Genomic DNA, 23,684 nt, shown 5'->3' with positions numbered 1-23,684 from the left:
GGGCCCATAATGGGCAGTAAATAAAGAGCCTCCTTTTACATATACCACAGCATAAATTGTGTGTACTGGGAAATATATGCACTCCCTGATGCACCCATACATGGCTGTGGAAATGGGCAGCAAATGTAGTAGTTTTGCATAACAACATCACATTAACACCTCTGCTAAGACACAATTCACTTGGGAGAAGAGCAAGCTGTGACACTTGTGTATGAGATGAGGATAGTTCTCCAAATGCTGTCAGAAAGAATAAGCATTTAATTTATGGGCCTCTGTTTTACTGTACGTCCTTCTAGTACCAGGAGTTTGCCTACATGATTGCAGCAAGTGTGATGCTGTGTACATGAGGAATAGAGCAGTAATGATATGAGATCTGCAATTCAGTTTATAGATCTGAAGATTTTGCTGCCTATCATGTAATGTCATCATAGCTTACACACAAGTACAAGTGTCAGCTGCACTTAAAATAAAAAAAAAAAAATAATGACAGGGATCACAGTAGGAAAATGGCTCAAAAGGCTCCACATGCAGGGAGAATGGGAACCAAAAGGGAGAAGACATAGAAGTTTCTAAATACTACTTACAAAAGTGGCAGTGGCTTAACTTAAATTCCTATACAGATTCACATTTAAATTTAGAATGGTTTATTTCCATTCAGCTTGCACTTATGTCAAAGTCCACTTAAACCAACCCAAGATAACCATCCAAACAGTCTTCCACTCTGTAGTAACCATTATTTTTAAACAAGTCTCAAGACAAAGCTTCTGACAGCACAGTCCTTGTACTACGGAAAGCATACATTTTTCTGAAAGTTTAATTTAACTTTCCAACATTTGGGAAACACCATTATAGACAAGGAGATCTTTTGACCACCTCTATTTCATTTTGATTAAACAGCTAGCAATTTAGATTCTCATTTAAAGGAAGCAATTTCTACAGCTCTGCACAGACTCACACACTGCCAAATCATGATTTTCCAGCTAACAAAGAAAACTTAAATCAAGTTTTAAAACCAGTGAAAAACCTTTAGCTGAATAAAACTTGATTTTGTTGACATACCTCTCAATGAGTGCCCATAAGTTACAGTGATGAATATTAAGCAGCTGTTAGTGTCCTACTCTGGGGAATGCTGCTTTATAAAGATGCCCTGATCATGAGATTGTTTTACTGGTACCTTTGAAACTATTTTATGAGAAAATGGGTCAAAAGTTTCAAAAACTGGTAAAATACAAGAAGCAACTTAAGAAAAAGTCTTAAAGCCAGTTTCCAAAATCCATTTTTTCTTGGCTTTCAGGTATATTAAATTTGTGATATCTTTAGTTTTCAGCAAATTCTGGTGGTTTTAACTGAACTGCAGTGTCCTTTAGAGGAATTTTTTTAAAAAATGCAAGGGGGGGTGGGGGAAACAACAATCAAACCCCTTTTTTTACATTGAAAGATTGTTTAAATTTTTTCCATGTAATGCGGAAGCCCTTCTTCAGTTATGAAAAAGTACATAACAGGTAGTCTCCATTCTTACTTCCATGTCCAATAAGCTACTCTCCCTTACCCAGTCTGAGAAACTTTATTAAAGATTTTTCTTTATGATATCTTTATCCTCCGGAGTGTAAAACTTTGAATTTGGTTTGATTAAGTAGACTGGGGTTGGGGTTTTTTTTGCAATGTTTGAGCATTTTCATTTGGAACATTTATATTTCTCAGAGAAAACTAGAAGGGAACTGTTGACTACCACTCACCCCCCCCTTCATCTAACATGATTGTCCATCACAGAATCATAGAAACATAGAATTGTTTGGGTTGGAAGGGACCTTAAAGATCATCTAGTTCCAACTCCCCTGCCATAAGCAGGGACAACTTCTGCTAGACCAGGTTGCTCAAAGCAACATCCAACACTTCCAGGGATGGGCCAGCCATCCGCTTGCAGGAGGTCCTCCACCTGGGCACACCTTTTGCAGGCAGGTCTGCTGCCTGTCCCTGCCCCAGGAGAAAGGTCTGGGCCCTTCCTGCAGTCTGAGGTCTGCACTGCAGCCTCTCCCTCCAGCAGCTCCATCTGGATGGAGGCATCGGCCACCGCTGGGGTAGATGGTGCAGACCCCCCAGCCACATCGTCTTTGATTTAAGACGAGTGCCCACCATTCTGCCTTGAGGGTCAGGTAGCATGAGTGCCCTTGGCCTGTGCATATGGTCACAGAATGGTGCCCAGTTGCTGGGTTATGTGTACTTCAAGCCTCTCCGCTCAGACAGCGGAATGCCCCTCCTTCGAAGAGGCTCCCTACTGCGCCACGCCATGGCTGCCTTGCCAGGCCCTGTTTGCCCACTCTGGTCACCGCGCTCCCGTGGGCTGTCCTCGGTGGGAGTGGGGGGCAGCTGCCGTTACTCCTGGCCTTGCCCACCACTTGTCAGCCTCTGTCTCTCATGAAAGCTGCCAGCTCCTGGCAGGTCTCCACAGTCCCCTGGGGTTTCCTCGGCTCAGAAAACCCCCCTGTACGCCATGATCCCCCACTCCACTGTGGAACAATCAAGTAATAAACAAGTCATTAGTATGCATGTACATCTTTCTTTATTCCTTATACCTTGTAGTTAATATATGTGTATAAACTTATTAGCTTATTCATCTTCGGTTCACTTGTAAGCTAAACTACACAAGATATACAACAATGATTTAATGGGTCATTTGGAATATATTTCAAAAAGAGCTTTCAGTGCATCAGCAAAAATGAAAGCTTCTGCTTCAAAATATACATATATATATTTCTTCTGTCTGAATTTTGAACAAACTTATCACTGCTCCTCTGTATTTTCTCTTGTAAGAAAATAAGTAACAGCACCCTGAGTGCTGTAATTTATTGAATGGCTTCCTGAAAGGAAAGAGATTGACTGTCTGTGACTGCTACAAAGTCCTGTCACTGTAAACACTAGACTAGATTATATTTTAAATAATAAATTTTCATAAAGGAATTCATTCTGTCCTATAGCCATCTCCCTCCAAGACATTTCTGTTAGCTCAAGGATATCGACTGGCGTGATTACTGCTAAATATAAAATACATCTTGATTGCTCTTCAAGATTAAAAATTGAAAACGGTTGAGATGCTGTGTTCTCTGTACCTGCCGATACATTTTAGCACATTAAAAGTGCCAAAGTAATACCAGATTTTAAAATTTTACTTGCAGGAGGCAGAACATGCAAGTTTGAAGCAACTTCTCTACCCTTACATTCCTACCTTAGAGTCTTCACATTGCAATGGTTGGCTCCACACAATTGTGAAAAACTTCTGGAAAAATCATAGTGGTAAGCTTGGGTTTTACTTGTTCAACCTGCAAGATATGAGCTTGAGCGGGACCTTAGGTACGGTGTATCAATGAAGATGTTCTTCTCTCCTACTTTTGGACTACTAAAACATCCTCAGATGTACACTTCTGTGATAGGACTTAAAGATATGCTGATGTAATGGGGAACATTACTGAAGCTGACAAAAATCTAAAAGACCTGGAAGAAGAAGAATCTTCACACTTTGTTTTGTTTGGATTTGGGGTTTTGTTTTGTTTTTTTTTTTAAACTTGGAGTCAACCAAAATTACCACAGGCCAAACGCCCACTCCTCAACATTCAAACTTCTTTCTTGCTTCAGGCAGGAGAGCAAGCCATTTAGCCATTCCCCCAGGGTGTATTGCTGGTTGTGGTTCATATTTAGTGGAAGTTGTAATGATAGAAAGTTCAAGCTCTATCTTCATTGCATGCTTCAGTACTACTTAAGAAGCCCCAGGCTTACAAACCTTTTGCCACAACCAAAGACAGCATATTTGTGCAAGAACCTGTATCACTCAACCCAAAGAAAAAAGGCTAATTATTGCTAGCAGAGAGAACACTAAGAGGTCAAGAAAGTGTGTTGTACAGGCCAGTGTGCACTCCACACTGTAAACGGGGAGAGCCATAAGAAGTTAGCAGTGATAACTGTGCCACAGGTCCATACTAAATGGTGCAGACTGCCAGCCCATTCTCTACCCTACATGCAAATGGCTGGACTCCACCTTCCAAGTCTTCATTCAATAGACTTAAAACACACTTATCAAACTGCACTTATGTTGCATCTTCAGTGAGGCACCAAAGCCATTAATCTAGGATTAGCTAGAAAGGCCAGATGAAATGAGGGGATGAGGGAGAGAAAAGTCACAAGCATGAGAACAACTCTCAAGACACTGGACTCCCATTGCTGGCCCAAGGTCAACTGAACAGAAGTGGGTTAAAGAAATTCATTTTCTCCAGCCAAAAGACTTAAATGCTGTGAAACAGCAGCTCCAATGAGACAAGATCAAGAATACTTCACCCCAAAATACCATGTAAACTACAAGATGGGAGACAGATAGAAAAATTATTTCAGATCTTCCTCTTCCTAGATGGATGCCATAACCACAAGAATACTGCATAAAAGAGATCACATGCTCTTTTTTCATCTTTGGTGGTCTCTTGAAAGAAAGGATTGGTGGATATATGTTTGTTTAAGACAAATCTTAAGATTCACAGCCTTGAAGCCTTTCCTGGAATTAAAATGCCTAAATACCTACTACAATAAAAGCCTCCTAACTCTTAGAAAGTGTAAAATGATGGCACTTGCACCTCTTCAGAACTTCTGGTGAGCTATTTGCTTGGCATATGGAGTGGCTTTTCATTCTAACATTTAATTTTGGTTTGTAAATTACTGCTGGAAGAATTTCCTGGCTCCATCTAAGCACCCTGGTGCTTTTTTGTACACTTCTTCAGGCTGCTGTAGGCTGTTACAACATACCCCACCAGGCTAACTGGGTGATCTAGTTGACTGGTTTTCCATTAATCTTGTCCTGGCCTGTAACAGTTTTCCTAAACATGAGAGCCAAAACAGAACTTTAACAAAGCTGTTGTAGTGAACTAACTGCACTATGTATGAAAAAACACCCATATCATATTAGCCACAGACATTCAAACTGTCTTGCTTTCTTCCTATCTCTCTGACCTTTTGAGATGCTTTTTGGTGTCTTTAGAGTGCAGCTTTCAGAGAATGCTCCTCTTAGGATCCCAGGCTTGACCTGCATCTGGGGAAGCCAACAGCTTTCTCATGTGTCATCCAATGATTTATTAAGTGAGATACTGTACTGGTCACACCTTTACTGCAGTGATTCTGCATGCTGCACACATATGCATTTTAGGAATCAAAGTCAGAATAGATTAGTACTTTCAAAAGACATTCATATGATCAGATAGGAATTTTAAAGGCAAAGGAAATGCTTGGGGCAGGAAATCTACTGGAAGACATGCTTCCATGAAACAAAGGAGAAAACTGCCCAAAATAAGCAGTAGTAAATTATCCTAAGTTGGGCGGGGCTTGCACATAATTAAGATCTTGCATTCTAACTTCAGCAGTCCCAGAAGAAAACAATTGCACATCGCCTCAAAGCCTGAATTCGGTAGCAGGAGAATCTAAATATGCAAAGCTCAAGACTGCTTTGTTCAGTGCTGTTGCTGCAGGGCTCTTGTCTATAATCTAGCAATTACAATATTTGCCTAGTACTATGAACAATTCCCTATATGGCATTCTGCAGCTAAGCCTGATGCAAACAAGCTCAAGTCACTAGGCCAGATTTTGTCTTCAGATACACATGCAATAATCCCACTGTTACCTGTAAAACAAATTATTTCCAAAGGAAAAAAGGAGAGCTTTTTCCACAAGTTTGGATCCCAGTCCCTGTCAGCATTAACAAGGGTAAGGTAGAGACAGAAACAAGGAAACCATGCTATTAATCCTCTATTAGAAAAAAAAGCAAACACCAAAAAAACAGAGAAAGCTAACAGTGAGGAGGAAAATTACAGTACTTCAGTACTTAGTTCAAATGTGTCAACACAGCTTTTACACACTCGAAGTTTTATGAGAGAATCACATGTAAAACCAGTATGATTTGTAGCTCTCCTCGAAGGCCATGAGTCTGTAAATCAAGGAATAATTTGATCTATGGCCTAAAAACGTAGGTTTGGGGTTTTTTTCCACCCAAACTGTAGCCATATAATACCAATAATCTTCATTTCACTTCTGTTTTATAGAGCACTGCTTATGCAAGAGAACATGAGAGGATGTAAATTACAAAAAAATGTGAGCAGAGGTAGAAGTAATTCGTCATTATTTCAAGCTACCAAAGGCAAATGCTTCTATGAAATGTACTTTTTTTTTAATTTAAGGTTAACTTTTAAAACAGAATAATCAGCATCTGTGGACAGTGATTCACCAAAGCAGTTTTTTATACAGCAGTCTTAAGACTAGTTCAAATACAAAATTAAAAGGAGGCATTCACATGATGTTATATCCCGTATTTCCTAAACAAAACTGAAAATTATGGCAAAATTTGCCATTTCTAGAGGTATTTTACAGAAGGTAATTAGATATTTTCCTGTGGTTTAGTTACTTAAAAGCATACTGCGTTTTCTATTAGCAATTACTGGGAATATTTATTAAAAAGAAGAAAAAATTTTAAATAGTTACAGAATAGTTTCAGAATTCATCTTCAACACACCTTTATAACAGGCAAACTTGCATACTAAGCGCTAAGCATAACACATTCCTGAGGCATCTTAACTTCACTGGTATTTTAATACAAATTTAAAAGTCCCTCTTAGTCCTTATGTGCAAGATATTGGACTGTAAGTCATCCCTGGAATACTGTATATTGAAAAGTATAGGAAGTCTGGGTTTTTTCCAATATCATTAATGGATTTCATGCATTCCTGGAAGACCATTAATTTTAGGAGTATTCTGTTTAAAATATGATATAATCACCATTAGGATTAGCAAATAAACACTGCCAGACTCACTACTGAATTTTAGAAATAAGACCCACTCCCAAGTATCCATATTCTTTTTTTCTGCATGTGAATAATACATGCAGATTCACTTTTATGATTTGGTTAAAAGAAAAATTCATCAAATTCTTTTTCTTTGAAAAATCTGACTTTAATCTAAAGGAAAAATATTAATCATTCTTGTGTACAAGGCACTCTAGGTAGTGTACTGTGTAGGACAGAAGGAAAAAAAATTCAAACCAAACCTGTAAGTCATCATCACTTAGTAGACCACATGCAAACTAATGCTCATCAAGGGCATCCATTTCAGTAAGCCACAGATTTGGGCGGTAAAAAGTGTCCACTCTGCACACCACCACAGCATCAAAACCAAGATATAGTGGTGCTTCAAGCAGCTAGTGCCACTGTCAAGAAGTTAACTTTCTCCATAGCAGCCGTCATAGTGCTGTGCTTTGTGCTTGTAGCTGGAAAGGTGTTGATGACACACCGGTGTTTCAGCTACTGCTGAGGCTGTGTCTCAAAATCCCCCCACCCCCAAAGGCCAGTAGGCTGGGGGTGGGCAAGAGGCTGGGAGGGGACATAGCCAGGACAGCTGATCCCAACTGACCATAGGGATATTCCATACCATATGGCATCACGCTCAGCAATAAAAGCCAAGAGAAAGGAGGCAGGGTCGGGTGGGCATTGGTTATTAAGGCATTTGTGTTCCAAAGCAACTGCTATGTGTACCGAGGGCCTGCTTCCCAGAAAGTGGCTGGACAACACCTGCTGCTGGGAAGTAAAGAATACATCCTTTTTTTGTTGTTTTTCTTTGCTTCTGCATGTAGCCTTTGCTTTCCTTTATTAAACTGCCCTGATCTTTACCCATGAGTTTTTCATCTTATTTTCTCTTCCTGTCCCACTAAGGATGGGGAGTGAGAGAAAGGCTTTGTGGGCACCTGACAGCCAGCCAAGGCTAACCCACCACAGGGAGTAACTGTGATAACATAATCAAGCACAGTCTTGGTTAAGAGTTTACAACACAGGTGCAAAGTATGGTGTGACTAGACTGGCATACACATACTTTCTCATCAACAATGTACTTTCTATACAGCTCACATTTTTGCAGACAAAAGACAATAAATAAATGCAGCCACACTTTTAATCTTTCCCCCCAACACACAAATTCAGCTTCACACTGAGAAGTGGGTATGTGTAACTAAAATTTTTTTAAAGGCTGGACAAATGAACTTCTCAGCACTGAACAGATGTTTCTGCTCATGCAGAAAATGAATTTACCACTAGCTACTAATCTTTGTCTCCTCCAGCTGCTCCATTGTATTCAGTGGTAAAGCTTGACCTGATAATATCTTATGCTCTTCCTTCTTAATATGCCTCAAGAACAGCAAGAAAATAAAATTCATTCCATTGAAAATAAAAAAACCTCAAAAAATCAAAAGTATTTTTATTGCCTTTTGAGGTGTGCTTCAGGAATTCTTGGCAAAACACTCTTGTCTTGGTAGAACACTACAGGATAGAGTTCACTAAACTTTTGCTGAGCTCCTTGCATTAACTGTTCTGAAAAAAAAAAGACATCACAGTGAAAACAAAAATGCACATCATAGAAAAAAGCCACAAATACAATGTAACTAAAAAGATCAAGTTTTATTTCTCCAGAGGAAAGAGAATTACTATCTTAAGAGTAGAGTTCCCATAATAATATTCAATAGTTGACTAAAGTCTTTCAAAAATGGCCTTAACAGGGTACCGAAGAATCCAGGACTAATAGTATTCATCTCTCATTCAAGCAGCTACATAAAAGTATTGGTCTTGTCTGCGAGCATCTGTAAACCATGCAAAAATTCTTGTCTCCTGCTAGAGTACATACATACAGAAGACTGTCAGGTATCAGCAGTGCAGTTCTATGGTTATGCTATGCTGTACACTTACAGCAGGTGTGCAATGGAAATAACCTTGAGAAAGTACTGGGGGGAAAAAAAAAAAAAAACCACCACAGTGATGGGTGTCACAAGGGAATTACTAGGTGGCAGGTCAAAGCCAAAAAGGGAGGGAAGATTCTATGTTAGTTGCTTCTGAAATAAATTTCAGAGTTTCCCAAAAACTTTTTCAATTTTTACTCATTTAACCAGTCAGCCTAATAAAAGATAGAGAGATATTGCCTCTACTATGTTTCACAGATACCTCCTTTGTAGTTCCCTCTCAAAAGAGGTAGTACTTCATTATAAACAGACAAGCAAAATCTCTCTTTGCATTATTGAGATACTAAGTAAAGATATTCAACTACACAAAACAAATAAAAAAGTTATGCTCATAATAAAATGTGTCATAACACAGTATCAAGCCCTGCCAAAGTCAATGAAGATTTGTTTATTAGTTTCTAAGAAGAAAATATCTAAGACCAGCCTGATATGGTTATATACACAAGTTAAGATATTCATCCTTCTTTCTTTGCATGCCAAGATCATCCTTCAAATTTTTTAGACATAGAAATAGTCATCTAAAGCACATATTTTATTGAAAGAGTAAATGGAAATGAAAATTTATATCTTCCACTTCATAAAAAAAAAGCAGTTTGATATGATTTTAACCAATTTCAAAAACATCTTAACATACCCATAGCTGAATTATTTTAATTGGATGCTATCTTGAAGAAACTTTTATTGGAATTATTCAGAAATTCAGAATTATTCATTAATTCAGAAATGTCCCAAATTAAAAGGTTATTGCCATCAATAAATTATTCAGACACAGCTTAAAATTCATATTATATCCAAAAGGAAATACTTTGGAAACATGCGTTACTACACATTTGCTCTGTTTGTCATAGAAGAGCAGAGCCATGTGTGGTTATCATGCTCCTCAATGCTGAGTGGCCACTTTTCATTTCATAAGGGGACAACTCTGTGAGTCAGACTGGTTGCATGCATTTAAGCTCAGGTGTCAATCTAGTCTTCAGTGCAGTTACATTACTAGAAATGCACAAGGAGGCAGCTTTAAGTTTTCAGGCACAGTTATGGATTTGAGGTTTTTTTGCTCTACAAATACTTGAAGTTCAAAACCACATTCTGCAATAACTCTTCATTATAAATGCAACAACAAATTATATCTTCCTTCTCTTGAGGATCACATTCATAAGGAAAATTTAAAATTCTGTAGTCGAGACCAAGCAATTATTCTCTTAAACATCACCAGTTTAATGTTTCCCCTGGCAAACTATCAAGTAACCTCCCCCCCCATAAAAAATAGAAGTAAATAGGCAAGCTCTGCATGAAACTTGCCCTGAATGTGAATTGCTTTATGAACTAAATCAGCCTAGACTGAAGATTTCATAAAGGTACTGTACAATTGTCTTCAAGCTGTCTGATTTCATACTGAAATACATATCACATCCTGTACTATGATCAGTAAAGATCTATAGTTGCTGTGGCTCTATATGAGGGACTCCTCAAACAGAGTGAAAAGAACAAGTATGTTGAACCAAAATAAAGAGGTCAGTACCTTAAGGGGCATATATTACTACGTAAAATAACGTAATGCTTGCAGTTTTTGTTGCTTTTTTTGTTTTGGTGTGTTTGTTTGTGAATTATTTTTATTAATTCTTTTTTTAAGAAAAAACCCCACAACTTATCACCATGCAAATATTAAAAGAAAAATAAAACTGGTGAGGTTGTATGTTTGTTGTGTATCTGTTTCTGGCTTCTTATCCTCCCTTTCTCCCACTAAGTATTTGAAGACCATGAGATTACTTTAATTAATACCATCTTTAAAGTCATGCCAACAGCTCTCCAAACATCTTACTTTTCTTAATGTATAAGGTGGTTTTTTTACTTTCTCAGATGAACGAAGAAAAAAAAAAAAAAGGTATTTAGAATTCCAGAGATTTTTGCTAGCATAACACTAGGTTTCGAAGTTGCTTTCACACCATCTTTTCTGCCACATGCTCTGTGGTAATTGTAACCTTGGGTCACATTAGGCAGACTACTCTCTTCTAAATTGAAAAACAATGAACAGAGACTCAACCTCATACAAGGCCATATTACAAGTTTTCTGACCATATCATTCCCATAAATTTTTGTGTGGAGATCTGTCATGTAGGAGTTCACATATTAAAAAAAAGCAAACAGGAACACCAATTCAGCAGAGAAGGTATTAGCTTTTCTGCTGGAGACAGACTATATACTGCAGTTACATATAAACATTGCAAACACTGGTGAGGCTGTTTCCTAGCAAAGTCAAGTTTCCCCATTTCCAGTCTTTTGTTTCCTAGATGATCTGACGCCAGGACTGACAGATTATGGCAGAAAGAGTAATTCCCAGATATTATATCCTCAGCATGACAGCTCAGGGTAAACTCTACACTAGCTAGTAGCAGTAATAACTGAAGCATGACCTATAGGAGAGGAAGGCACATCATGCTGGAGCTATGACGGGGTTGAAAGTTTCCTTGGAGTCTGACGTAACAACTGACAACACATGGAAAAAAGCTGTATTTTTCTGCATACCTGAATAAAAAAAGTAAAGTTGAGATTACCTCTTCAACCATTTCATGCTCAGGGACAGAAGGGTAGCCAAGGAGAAGACTCTTCCGCTGAGCAAGTCAATGAACATGAAAGTACATTTGACTGCAAAAGTAGCCAAGCAATAAATTTCCTTAGGCTAAAATTAGTCTTGTTAAATATCTTCACACTCCCTATATTCTGGCATCCATTTCTACTGTATATGCTTCTTAACATCATACTCTTCCTTTAAGTTTTCTAAAAATGAGAATAAAGAGGTCTTGAATCTGTAGAAGAACAAAAAAGTGCATGATGCTTCCTTTTGTTTGTTTCAGTGCTCAGAAGGTGAAAACCCATTTAAAGTGAATCCTTGAAGAAATACATTGCTTTGAATAAGCCATTCTTCCAAGCAAACTACTCAAATTTTCTCCTTTCTTAAGGATCCTAACAAATGGCCAACTATAGGATTGATACTAGCAATCAGTTTAGCCTGCATGTGCCTAGGCATTAACAGCTGTTCTAACGTGGTTTTAATCTATTTACACACAGGAAAATTCTCTAAACTATGGTAATCAAAATTAGTCTAATTTACAAAAAAAGTTCTGGAGTGTGAGCAGGATGAATGCACATGTTTAGCCAATTCCCTTGCTGCTGCTGTTTTAATCTGCATTTTGCTATTTACAGGAGTCCAGGAAGAACAGTATTTAATTCCTGAGAATCAGAAACTGCCAATCCCTATTTGGCTTCCTAAAGGAATAAAATACTGTTACAACACAAACCAGTAAGCTTTCCTCTTTGAAGAAAGACATTATATCTGTCCTATTGAACACTGTCCATTTTAATTGATTATAACAAAATCTGTGCCTGCAATCCTACTTGCTTGTTCTGATGATCTATACTGTATACATGTAGCAAGTAAAAAAACACCAACATAAAAATGAGGCACGTTTGCTTTGAGGAGCTGCTTCTGCTAAAGGATCCTTGATTTTTAGAGTGAAAAAGCAACCCTGAACAATTCATGTAACACAACATATTCATAGAATCATAGAATGGTTTGGGTAGGAAGGGACCTTAAAGATCATCTAGTTCCAACCCTCCTCCCCTGGGCAGGGACATCTTCCACAGATTAGGTGGCTTAAAGCCCCATCTGACCTTAAACATTTCCAGGGATGGGGCATCCACAACCTCTCTGGGCAACCTGTTCCAGTGTCTCGCTACCCTCATAAAAAATTTCTTCCTTATGCCCAATCTAAACCTACTCTCTTTCAGTTTCAAACCATTACCCCTGTCCTGTCCCTACAGACCCTGGAAAATAAGTCTCTCTCCATCTTTCTTATAAGCTTCTTTTATATATTGAAAGGCCACAATAAAATCTCCATGGAGCCTTCTCTTCGCCACGCTGAACAACCCCAGCTCTGGTGTTTTAACAGGTCCCTGTCTTTCTTGTACTGGGGACTCCAAAGGTGGACGCAGTACTCCAAGTGGGGTCTCAACAGAGCAGAGGGGCAGAATCACCCCCCTTGACCTGCTGGGCATCGTTCTTTTTATATAGCCCAGGATATGATTGGGCAGCAAGCATGTATTGTTGGCTCAGGTCCAGTTTTTCATCCGCCAGTATCCCCAAGTCTTTCTCTGCAAGGGCTATTCTCAATCCCTTCATTCCTCAGCCTCTACTAATACTGGGGATTTCCCCACCCCAGGTGCAGGACTTGGCCTTGTTGAACTTCATGAGATTCATATGGGCCCTCACCTCAAGCCTGTCAAGTTTCCTCGGGATAGCATCCCTTCCCTCTAGCAAGTCAGCTGCACCACTCAGCTTGATGTCATCTGCAAACTTGCTGAGGGGGCACTCAATCCCATAATCTATATCAGTGATGAATATATTAAATAGTATTGGTCCCAATATGGATCCTTGATGGACACCACTTGTTAATGGTTTCCACTTGGACATTGAGCCATTGATTGTAACTCTTTGGACGTGGCCGTCTAGCCAATTTCTTATCCATCTAACAGTGCATCTGTCAAACCTGTATCTCTCCAATTTAGTGGCCAAAATGTGGGGGGGGGGGGGACGACCTGTATCAAAGGCAGAAAGCTACTACTTATTAGCAGTAAGCCACTATTTATTAGCAGTAAAATAGAAATTTGGAAGAGATTCCAGTTCTGACTACCCTTGTATCACTTGGGATTTATTAAAGGCATAGTAATGTTAAAGATAGGGAAAAAACAAGGATCAGCTGAAAGAGGAAGTGCTTCTGAGAAAAGAGAAGTTTTCAAGAGGATAAATATACAAGACTGGGAAAAACATTAATATTTTTTACTACGTTTCACACCTGTCTTTTTGAATTATCTTAGAAGAATACTAACACCAGAATTAGGGTAACTCTGAATATGACTGGAAATTGCTGGAAAGTGACAGCACATATGCCTAACAGCAGTTGTTACAACCTTCTCTCCACCTCACCTGCCTACCTTTGTATCTTGGATTTCTTTCTAGTCTCCTTGCTGGGGCTAGGTATAAATGTTTGAATACCTCTTTTTCTATTAATTCCCTCTTTTTTCTTGCTCTCCTCTTGCTGCTGTTCCTGAACTGCTTATCATGGGGCAATGTGATTATGATACATGCAATATATTAGTCAGTCACAGCAATATGCAGCTCACTTCAGCTTTTTCCATAATGCAATCTCTCTGCTTAATATGCCTTAAACATTATTTTAATTAAAAAATAAAAATCTTTGATTTAAAATTTTTGGATGGCTGTATATCTAGAGAAAAAAGTGATTTGCATGAGACTTATCTCATCCAAAAATCAGAGAAACAACTCATTGTACATGCAAACAAGTGAGCTTTAGCATTATAAATGAAATTGCTGCATTAATGAAGTGCTGTGGCTGAGATTCTCCATGCTCGGAAATCTTGACAGCCTAAGACTTCTGTTTTCTTTCCAGGACAGAATTCTGTGTACTTGTGTTATTTAGAGGGCCATATCACATTAAAGTATTTCATACAAAACACATCTATACCAATGCAGGACTTAACATACAGGATGTCTTGACATTATTAATACAGCCAGCTATATTTTTGTCTAATGCTAGGTTCATTAGTAGCATAGATTTGATCATCATGAGAGTTTATTTTTCCATATGATATTGTCAAGTAATTGAATTTGTAAAAATGTTTCTTGGAGTGACCCATCCTGCCTTGCATAGTCTAGTTTTAATATGGTTGCCATTCTCATCAGTGTTAAGCCTACTTGCAGTGTGTGTCAGAAGAGATTATATTCTCCTAAATAGCACTGAAGGATTTTACTAATATTGGCAAAGTGAAGAACTGTATTCCACACTATAGTACAAGTCAGTTTTTCAAAGCTGTCCTAATTCTGTAGTGTTTCTTAGTATAAGTTACGATACTCCCATCCCCAAAGAAAGAAAATGGTGCTGAACATAAGCAGGGAGCAAATTACAGCAGGTATATTTTCCACACAGACTTCTCAGGCTGAAACCATGCTTTAAGAGCCTTCACAACTACTTTCCTCCTTCAGTGTTACTCTAACAAATACACTGGCATGAGTTTACGGTTAGTTACCTGTTCTGGAGCCCACTGATGTTACACAATTCATCCACGTGATCATAATTTACCTTTTGAGAAGTTCTTTTCCTATCTGAAAGAATAAGAAAATATGAATTACATTCCCTGGAAAAGTGAAAGCTCTCAAAAATATTCAGAAAATATTAATATTATTTTTGGACAGTGTTTTACAGGTCAGTCACAATCAAATGAATGACAATGATACCTCAGGAAAATAAAAGCCAAGCCTGAACTGCGAGGAATAGCTTGAAACAGAACCATAAAAGTCTAAAACACATATCCCACTGTAATTGCTTCTTAGTTTTTGGAAAGCTTATAACATACCTGCTACACTGTATGTAGCTCATGCAAGTTGCATCACAAGAGATTCAAAAGGAAAAATAAGTCTTCCTAACAGCAGACTGTATCAAACACCAAGCCTACACTGTATATATTTATATGACTTGCTTTAACAACGTTATCACTACAAGATTTTCTCTCACCTCTCCTCAATACAGACTTTTTGTTTCCTTTCTATTTCTTTCAGCTGACAAGCCAGGATCATTGCAAACAGGTGCTTTAAGTTAATATCAGACTCAGCTCATTAACCTCTTCTGTCCCTGATACTGTCTAGGTTTTTTCACCTCATCTCACAAAACTATTTATGAATGTGTCAGAAATCAAGAATTCAAAGCTTGAGTTCATTGTTATATGACACTTAATTTTTCATTAACTTTAAAGATCTCCAGAGCTACCTGTAAACTTGCACTATTTGAAAACCTTAACCTTACAAGGACAAAAAAAAAAAAATATATATATATATATATAACTATTTCTATGGGACTTGGACAAGCCATGTAGAAATTTGAAGAACATCCATACAATTCTCACCCCAAAATAATTGTACAAACATAATCTACTACCCTAACTGGTCTGGGAAAAGGCTGGTCTCAGTCCCTATGAAATGGTTTCGTGGCTGCATGTTGTAATCACCTACAGCTATGGTGGTAGTCCTCTGAGCTGAAATCATTGAAAGTTATCATCATTCTTTGTCATACACCAGGAACATTGCCATTTGGCTCCTGATTTCCTAGTGTGAGGATACCAATTATTAGAAAAGTTTTTTTCAGTACAGGGAAGAAGATTGTTACTAAGTGAAAATTTTGCCACAGTAACATAGATGGATTGGGAAACTGATGGCAAAATTAGTCCAGATAGGTCCTCCACCATTAAGCAAATGCTGTAGAAGTGGTGGTGAGGGTCAATGTCCAGTCCTAAAATGGCACATACAAGGTATGTCTTGGTTTGATGGCTTTGCCTACCTGATTTCACTGTGATTTGGTATGCAGCAGACTAGACTGGGCCCATACAGTCCCAACATGCTAATCTTGGCAAAGAAACAGATCAAAAAGTTCCCATCTTTCTCGATCTCATCGTCATTTCTGCCCATATGTTGCTGTCTGTGCCTTCTTCTAAGCAACATTTTAGCTTAGATCAGCCCAGTGATTCAGTTTTTACTGAAGACAGAAAAAAATCCCCAGCACAGCCAAGGAGATCATGAAAACTTGCAGAGAGCTGGTATCATCATTTAACCTCAGCCAGCAACTAAGCACCACGCAGCCACTCATTCTTTTCCCCCCCACCCAGTGGGATGGGGGAGAGACTCGGAAGGAAAAAGGTAAAACTCATGGGTTGAGATAAGAATGGTTTAATAGAACAGAAAGGAAGAAACTAATAATGATAATAACAACAATAACAAAATTACAATAATAATAATGAAAGGATTGGAATATACAAAACAAGTGATGCACAATGCAATTGCTCACCAACCGATGCCCAGTTAGTTCCTGAGTAGCGATCTGCCCCAGGCCAACTCCCCCCAGTTTATATACTGGACATAACATAACATGGTATGGAATACCCCTTTGGCCAGTTTGGATCAGCTGCCCTGGCTGTGTCCCCTCCCAACTCCTTGTGCCCCTCCAGCCTTCTCGCTGGTTGGGCATGAGAAGCTGAAAAATCCTTGACTTAGTGTAAACACTACTTAGCAACAACTGAAAACATCAGTGTGTTATCAACATTCTTCTCATACTGAACCCAAAACATAACACTATACCAGCTACTAGGAAGAAAATTAACTCTATCCCAGCTGAAACCAGGACAACTGAGAACAAGCAGTAAGGAGAAGCCACTTCATAAATTACTTCTTAAACTACTTTTGCTGCTAAATCCAGGAAATCTGAAGTACAGCCCAAATAGAGCCCATAAGAGAAGCAACACAGTAGCTAAGCAGACCTACCCCTGGTCATCAGTCAGCTGTATTCATCTTTCTATAGATAACATATATTACATGTGGTTCAAAAATTAAGCAAGCACAACATTCTGGCATCCCAGTAGCTGAGTGAACAGATCAGGGACATTATAGCTTTCATTTACTTATCATAGAATGATACAATGGTTTGAATTGGAAGTGACCTTAAAGATCATGTAGTTCCAACCCCCCTGCCATAAGCAGGGACAATTTTCACTAGACCAGGTTGCTCAAAGCCCCATCCAACCTGACCTTGAACACTTCCAGGGATGGGCCAGCCACAACCTCTCTGGGCAACCTGTTCCAGTGCCTCACCACCCTCACAGGGAAGAACTGCTTCCTAACTTCTAATCTAAATCTACCCTCTTCAGTTTAAAGCCATTACCCCTTGTCCTATCACTACATGCCCTTGTAAAAAGTCCCTCTCCAGCTTTCTTGTAGGTCCCCTTTAAGTACTGGAAGGCTGCTGTAAAGTCTCCCTGGACCCTTCTCTTCTCCAGGCTGAACAACCCCAACTCTCTCAGCCTGTCTTCATAGGAGAGGTGCTCCAGCCCTCTGATCATCTTCATGGCCCTCCTCTGGACTTGCTCCAACAGTTCTGTGTCCTTTTTATGTTGGGGGCCCCAGAGCTGGAGGCAGTACTCCAGGTGGGGTCTCACAAGAGTGGAGTAGAGAGGGAGAATCATATCCCTCAACTTGCTGGTCATGCTTCTTTTGATGCAGCCCAGGATACGGTTGGCTTTCTGGACTGCAAGCACACATTGCCAGGTCATGTTGAGCTTCTTGTCAACCAACACTCTCAAGTCCTTCTCTGCAGGGCTGCTCTCAATCCACTCATCGCCCAGCCTGTATTTGTGCTTGGGATTGCCCCAACCCAGGTGCAGGACCTTGCACTTGGCCTTGTTGAACTTCATGAGGTTCACACGGGTCCACCTCTCAAGCCTGTAAAGGTCCCTGTGGATGGTATCCCTTCCCTCCAGTGTGTTGACCACACCGCACAGCTTGGTGTCTTTGGCAAACTTGCTGAGGGTGCACTCCATCCCACTGTCCATGCTGCCCAGAAAGATGTTAAATAGGGCGCTGGTGTCAATACCGACCCCTGAGGAACCCCACTCATCACTGCTCTCCACCTGGACATCAATCTGTTGACCACAGCTCTTTGAGTGTGACCATCCAGCCAACTCCTTATCCACCAAGTGCTCCATCATTCAAATCCATGTCTCTCCAATTTAAAGACAAAGCTGTCATGTGGGACAGTGTCAAATGCTTTGCACAAGTTTAGGCAGATGACATCTGTTGCTCTTCCCTTACTCACCAATGCTGGAATGCCATTGTAGAAGGCCACTACATTTGTCAGAAAGCTTTTCAAGACAACAGCCAAAATAGCAAATATGAGTAAAAAAAAAAAAATCCTAGCACAACTGAGGCCAAAACCAAGCTTCTACAGACCACAGCAGGAGCATCAGAGGTATTTAAATCTTTTGTAATTTAGATGAGACTCTAATTCATTACAGCCTGATTTTGTAAAGCTTTTCTGTCTCTACCATTAGAACAGATTTTCTTGTACTGCTGTGCCCAAAATGTGTAAGCTTACAGCAAAAGTCTTTACGAAAGAAATGGCTGTTATTTTCTAAGCCCAAAAAGAACTGTTCTGGATCCTTCCACCCAGTGCTGCTCACAGACAATGGTACAGATCCTGCTGGGATATTCTCAATTCCAAAATTATAAAGTGAAAAAGCTAATGCCCCCCAAACTACTACCACTTTATCATACTATTTCATATTTTTAGATAATGAAAATTTTGCATTGGTGCACAGTAAATCTTATTGGGAAGATAGAGCTGTCTACAAATTAATCAGCAATGACAGATGCCACAATCTAATTATAACACTGAAACGTGCAAAGAACTATAATGAAAACTGATTACTATCCACATAATTTCTACATTTTAATTATAATAAATACTTTAAATGACTAATTATACGAGTATGTCACATTTGCCTACTCTGTTCCTCATTATAAAAATCCTGCAGCAATACAGTTGCTATGCTCTATATTTTTGTTCCATTAGTTTACTTATTCCATACAACCTATTTTAAATTGCTTTTTCTGAATCAGAAAATTTAATTTACATGTTACTTCTGTATGAAGATGCTTAAAGAAGTAACCCAAAATATGTCATCATTATTTAAGCCACAAATAATACAGAAGATGAAACATATTAGTCTTACCCCTTTGAAGATAAAAACAAGGAATAACCAACCAAAGACAAACACCCTGCACAAATTTCCTTGCTTTCAAAAGCCTAAGAAAGCCTAACAAGCCCTGTCATACATCCAAAAAATTCCCATGAAGGGCTGAGTTCAGGCTTTGTGACAGAAAAAAGAGCTCAGAATCTTAGAACTCAGGAACTCTTCAGAGAAAGTGTAAGCAGCATGTCCTATGCTATCTTCAGCTAAAATATTTAAGGATGATGATAGATGAATGGAGTGGGGCTATAGAGGCCTGAAGAGCTCAGAAAAAGGAAAGATGTGTATGGAACAGAAGGGAAGTTTCCTCCTCAAAAAAAAGAATATTATGGGTTCCCCTGTGAAGGTCAGGCTGAAAGAACCATACTCACCCGGGCATTGAGGTTCAATTTTGAGTTCAGAGCTCCCATTGCCACCCTAAAGTAGGGCATTCAAGCAAACAAACCAATTTTTGGTGAAGAGAGTGATATATAAAAACTCTCTTGTGCATTTTAGGGACTTAATATACTAAGTCTTAAGAGTTAGAGTTTTACAGCAATCATGGAGAAAATGGCTAGATAGAATCTCAAAAGGGCACTGAGTCCTTCATTTGGTACCAAATCAGTTTCAACAGTACCAAATTCAAATATAAGCAGTACTCCTAATACACAAAGTGCATGTGCAGTGCATGCAAGCAATACCTAGGTGAGCACACACACACATACACAGACAGCTCATTTTTATAAAACGAGAACACCTTCCCTGCATGCTCTTGTGCAGGTGGTGTAGGAATAACAATTCCCTTCTGCACCCCTCCTCTAAGTGCTGCTGCACCCTAGCTCTGCATGTGCACACACTCACATGCAAAGAATTTGCGTGCACATGCTTGATTCAAGTCTATACAAAAATAGCAGTATAGTGGTGTTGCCTCCAGCTTTCAGAGGCTGGCCCATAAAGTTTTATTGCTTGATAAAACATTTACTTTACCAAGACAAGCTTTGCACATGGGTGAATATGTGTCTCCTTTTAAAACAACACTGCATATCCTTCAGTGTTCAAGTCACTTTGTAAAAATCCATTCAAATTGACCTACATTCTGCATATGCTAATGCCTATTCTGCACTATGGGACTGAAAGATGGAAGAGTGTGTTCTGATGAGACTGGGAGAAGGGTGGGGAGAGATGCAAAATATTTAAAGGAACAGTTTTGAAAACATAAAAGTCTAAATTGGCCCAGATGCTTAACTGCTTTGAGTGTCCCTGGGCATTCAGCTTGTGCCTAATGAAGCAGTACTAGTATAGCCTTTGGATGTACACAACACATTCAGTCGCCCCTGACTCATCACTGAAAATAATTGGGCCACACTAAAGGATATCAGATAAGTGCCAGAAATATGTGTCATTCAAGGTGTACATGTCATAATTATTTCAACTAGGAGAAGAAATGCCCAAAATAAAACCCTTGTAAAGGCTGGCAACATAAAGTGCATTCTCATTTGGAAGACAAATGCATTTGAAAAGAAACTGTTTATTTGCTTCTCAGAGTTGCTGTGTTCCCTGTTTTTATCCATAATTTACTGTCATTCATTACTTAATTCATTTTAATTCTGGTAAATTAGTTTTATTTTCTAATCCTTCTTAGCAAGTGGATGTGACAGATGGAAAACTATCAGTATTAGAGCTCATATTCTTCACTGTTCAGGAATTTTCATGGGGTTTCCAAACAAGAATGGATGGAATAATTGTCCTGCTTTTACAAGATGACGTTTGACCCAGAAAGGAGCAGCAGCCATTTGTCAGCATTAAAAAAAAAATCTTGTATGTTAAAATCTCATCTCTTCTATTGCTGTTGAACTGCATGCAGGTTTTGTCACCAGACACACAGAAGTCTTAACCTGATTATTTTAAAGTGCGATGGTGCTTCAGTTCATAAGAACAAATTCTGCTTCCTCAGCATTCTTCTCTGCAGCCAGGGCAATCCCCTTACTGCTCCATCTTAAGGACAGCAAGGAGCCTACTACAGCCTTGAAACAAGCATTTGCAACAGCTTAGCTGAAGCAGTAGTGGTTTCAGATATGATCCTCCCAGTCAGTGACATCCCTGTGCAAGCAATGTGCTTCACCATGGTGCATGGAAGGCGGATGAAAGACAATGGACATAAATTGAAACAAGGAGGTTCAGACTGGAGATAAGGAGGATCTTTTTCCCATGACACTGCTTTGAGTAGGAGGTTGGATGGACTAGAGGATTCCCAAGGTCCCTTCCAACCTGAATCATGGTCCTGCATATGCAGAAAGAATAGGAATATTGTTGTTACTAGGACTGGCTTTGTGCATTTGAATGAATCAATGCAGCAATAGCTGCTGCTATTCCATCCGAAACCGAAGTGGCTACGTCCCTTTTTGCTAAAGTTTCTGATAAAAAGCTGACTTTGTAGCACAGATGGATTTTTTAAAGCTTTATATAAAACATTAGTCTTTATGAAAATAAACATATACCATACAGAGTAAAATGTATATATCCCATGTGCAAACTTGAATTGCACATTCATTTACCGTTTCTTCAGTGGTCATAAAAGTCTTTCAGATTATTTGAAGAAATAAGACCTCAGGGGAATCTGACCTTGACATATATTTGGTTTCAAATGAAACAAAAAAAATAAGAGCCAAGAGTAATTTTAGGTACTATATATTGTTTGAGTCTCAAACCAAGACATCTTTAAGGTGTGTTTTTTTTTGTTTGGCTTGGTTTGGGTTTTTTCCTAATGTAGAACTTCCTCTCTCTTTCCTATTTCCGTTTTTATGACCTGAGGAAAACTGATCATGAAGAACCTGTCAATGTGCCACAGATGCATAAAGAATTCAGAAGAGGTAAAATTTAATTATTTTCTTGCTCCTTTGATTATAAAGAAACGTGTTGTTACTTGTAAAAAAAACAAAGAACAAAATAAGCAGGAATGTGATTTCAAAGTTGACAAATCACCTAAATTGTTTAATAGCATCCTAGTTATTTTTCAAGCATTCTAAAGAATTTGATAAGAGATAAATGATTTTCTCAAAAAGAACTGCTGACTCAGGTTCCTAGAAGTTCTCTCTTTTGGCACAAGTGTGTATCTTCAATCCTCTATAACATCTAGAGCCCAGTTTCGATAGGATACTAAATGCTCACTTTCAGCATGCAGATTTTTAGCTTGTGTTAGGAAAGCATCAATCTGGTGGTTTATGCTGCAGTCCTCAACGCTGGCCTGGCCTGTAAGAGGCCACAGTGTCAGTGCTGGGGCCAGAGGCCTTTATCTCACACACATCGCTTAATGTGACAGTAGTGGGTGTGCACTGAGGACTCTGAGCAGGGGGAAGATCCAGGCTCTGACCACAGGCTGACATGGCAGAACCTGCAGCATTGCAGCAAGCATACAGCACGTAGCAGGATTTGAGCCTAAAGGAAGTGGAAGGCAAGGAGGGGGTGTTGAAAAATAACTGCATTTGCAAATCCCGGGTTTCATACAGTAATTCTCTTTTGAAGTCCCTTTTCTTAGCCTAGAGGGCACTGACTGTTTTGTTGCATAGTGGCACACTTCCAAAGAATAACCTGTGGTCAGGGCATTCTTCAAGTAAGGGCAAATATCTGTGGAAACATCACAAGCAGAAGCAGGCCTTCAAACTGGGTCTGCCGCATACAAATCAAATTTTAGCATCCTGGTGTTTCCTGATGGCACTCTGCTAAATCATTAGAACTGAACCATAGATAGTGTTGTCAGAAGGGTCCAAGGTAGGCAAGAACACTGCCTCCAAAGAAAAAAGTCAAAGGACTCAAAATAAAGATATGAGAGACAAGGAAGAACAGTAGTACCAGGACAAATTAATTTTAAAAGGATCCATTTTTAAGCTGTTGAAAAAAACCTGACATTTTGCCGCTATACAAGATTTAAAATCTTCACATGATGAACTGTTCATGAGTAAAAAACCAAGTTGTGATAGCCATTCCCTGTTTAAATCTTTGAAAGGATCAAAGACCTCTTTTTCTTTTGCTTCATGCTCCTGGAATTGGTTTCAGTTTTTAGCACTGTCTGCATGGTTCTGAAAAAGGACGATCATTGTCAACACAAATTAAGTAGCTGAATTTTTTATTTCAGTTCCACACTAGTGATCAAAACACTTCTATTCTTGACAGAGATTTCTCAAGAAACAAGACTGAAGCACTTATATGTTCCAGCTCCAGCAGAGGAAGACCATCAAAGAGAAGGCCAAGCACCCAGTAG

Source organism: Buteo buteo, chromosome 3, assembly GCF_964188355.1.
Source record: "Buteo buteo chromosome 3, bButBut1.hap1.1, whole genome shotgun sequence".
NCBI classification, from domain to species: Eukaryota; Metazoa; Chordata; class Aves; order Accipitriformes; family Accipitridae; genus Buteo; species Buteo buteo.
The sequence above is the reverse complement of the archived record's forward strand: the minus strand, read 5'-3'. Positions refer to the sequence as shown.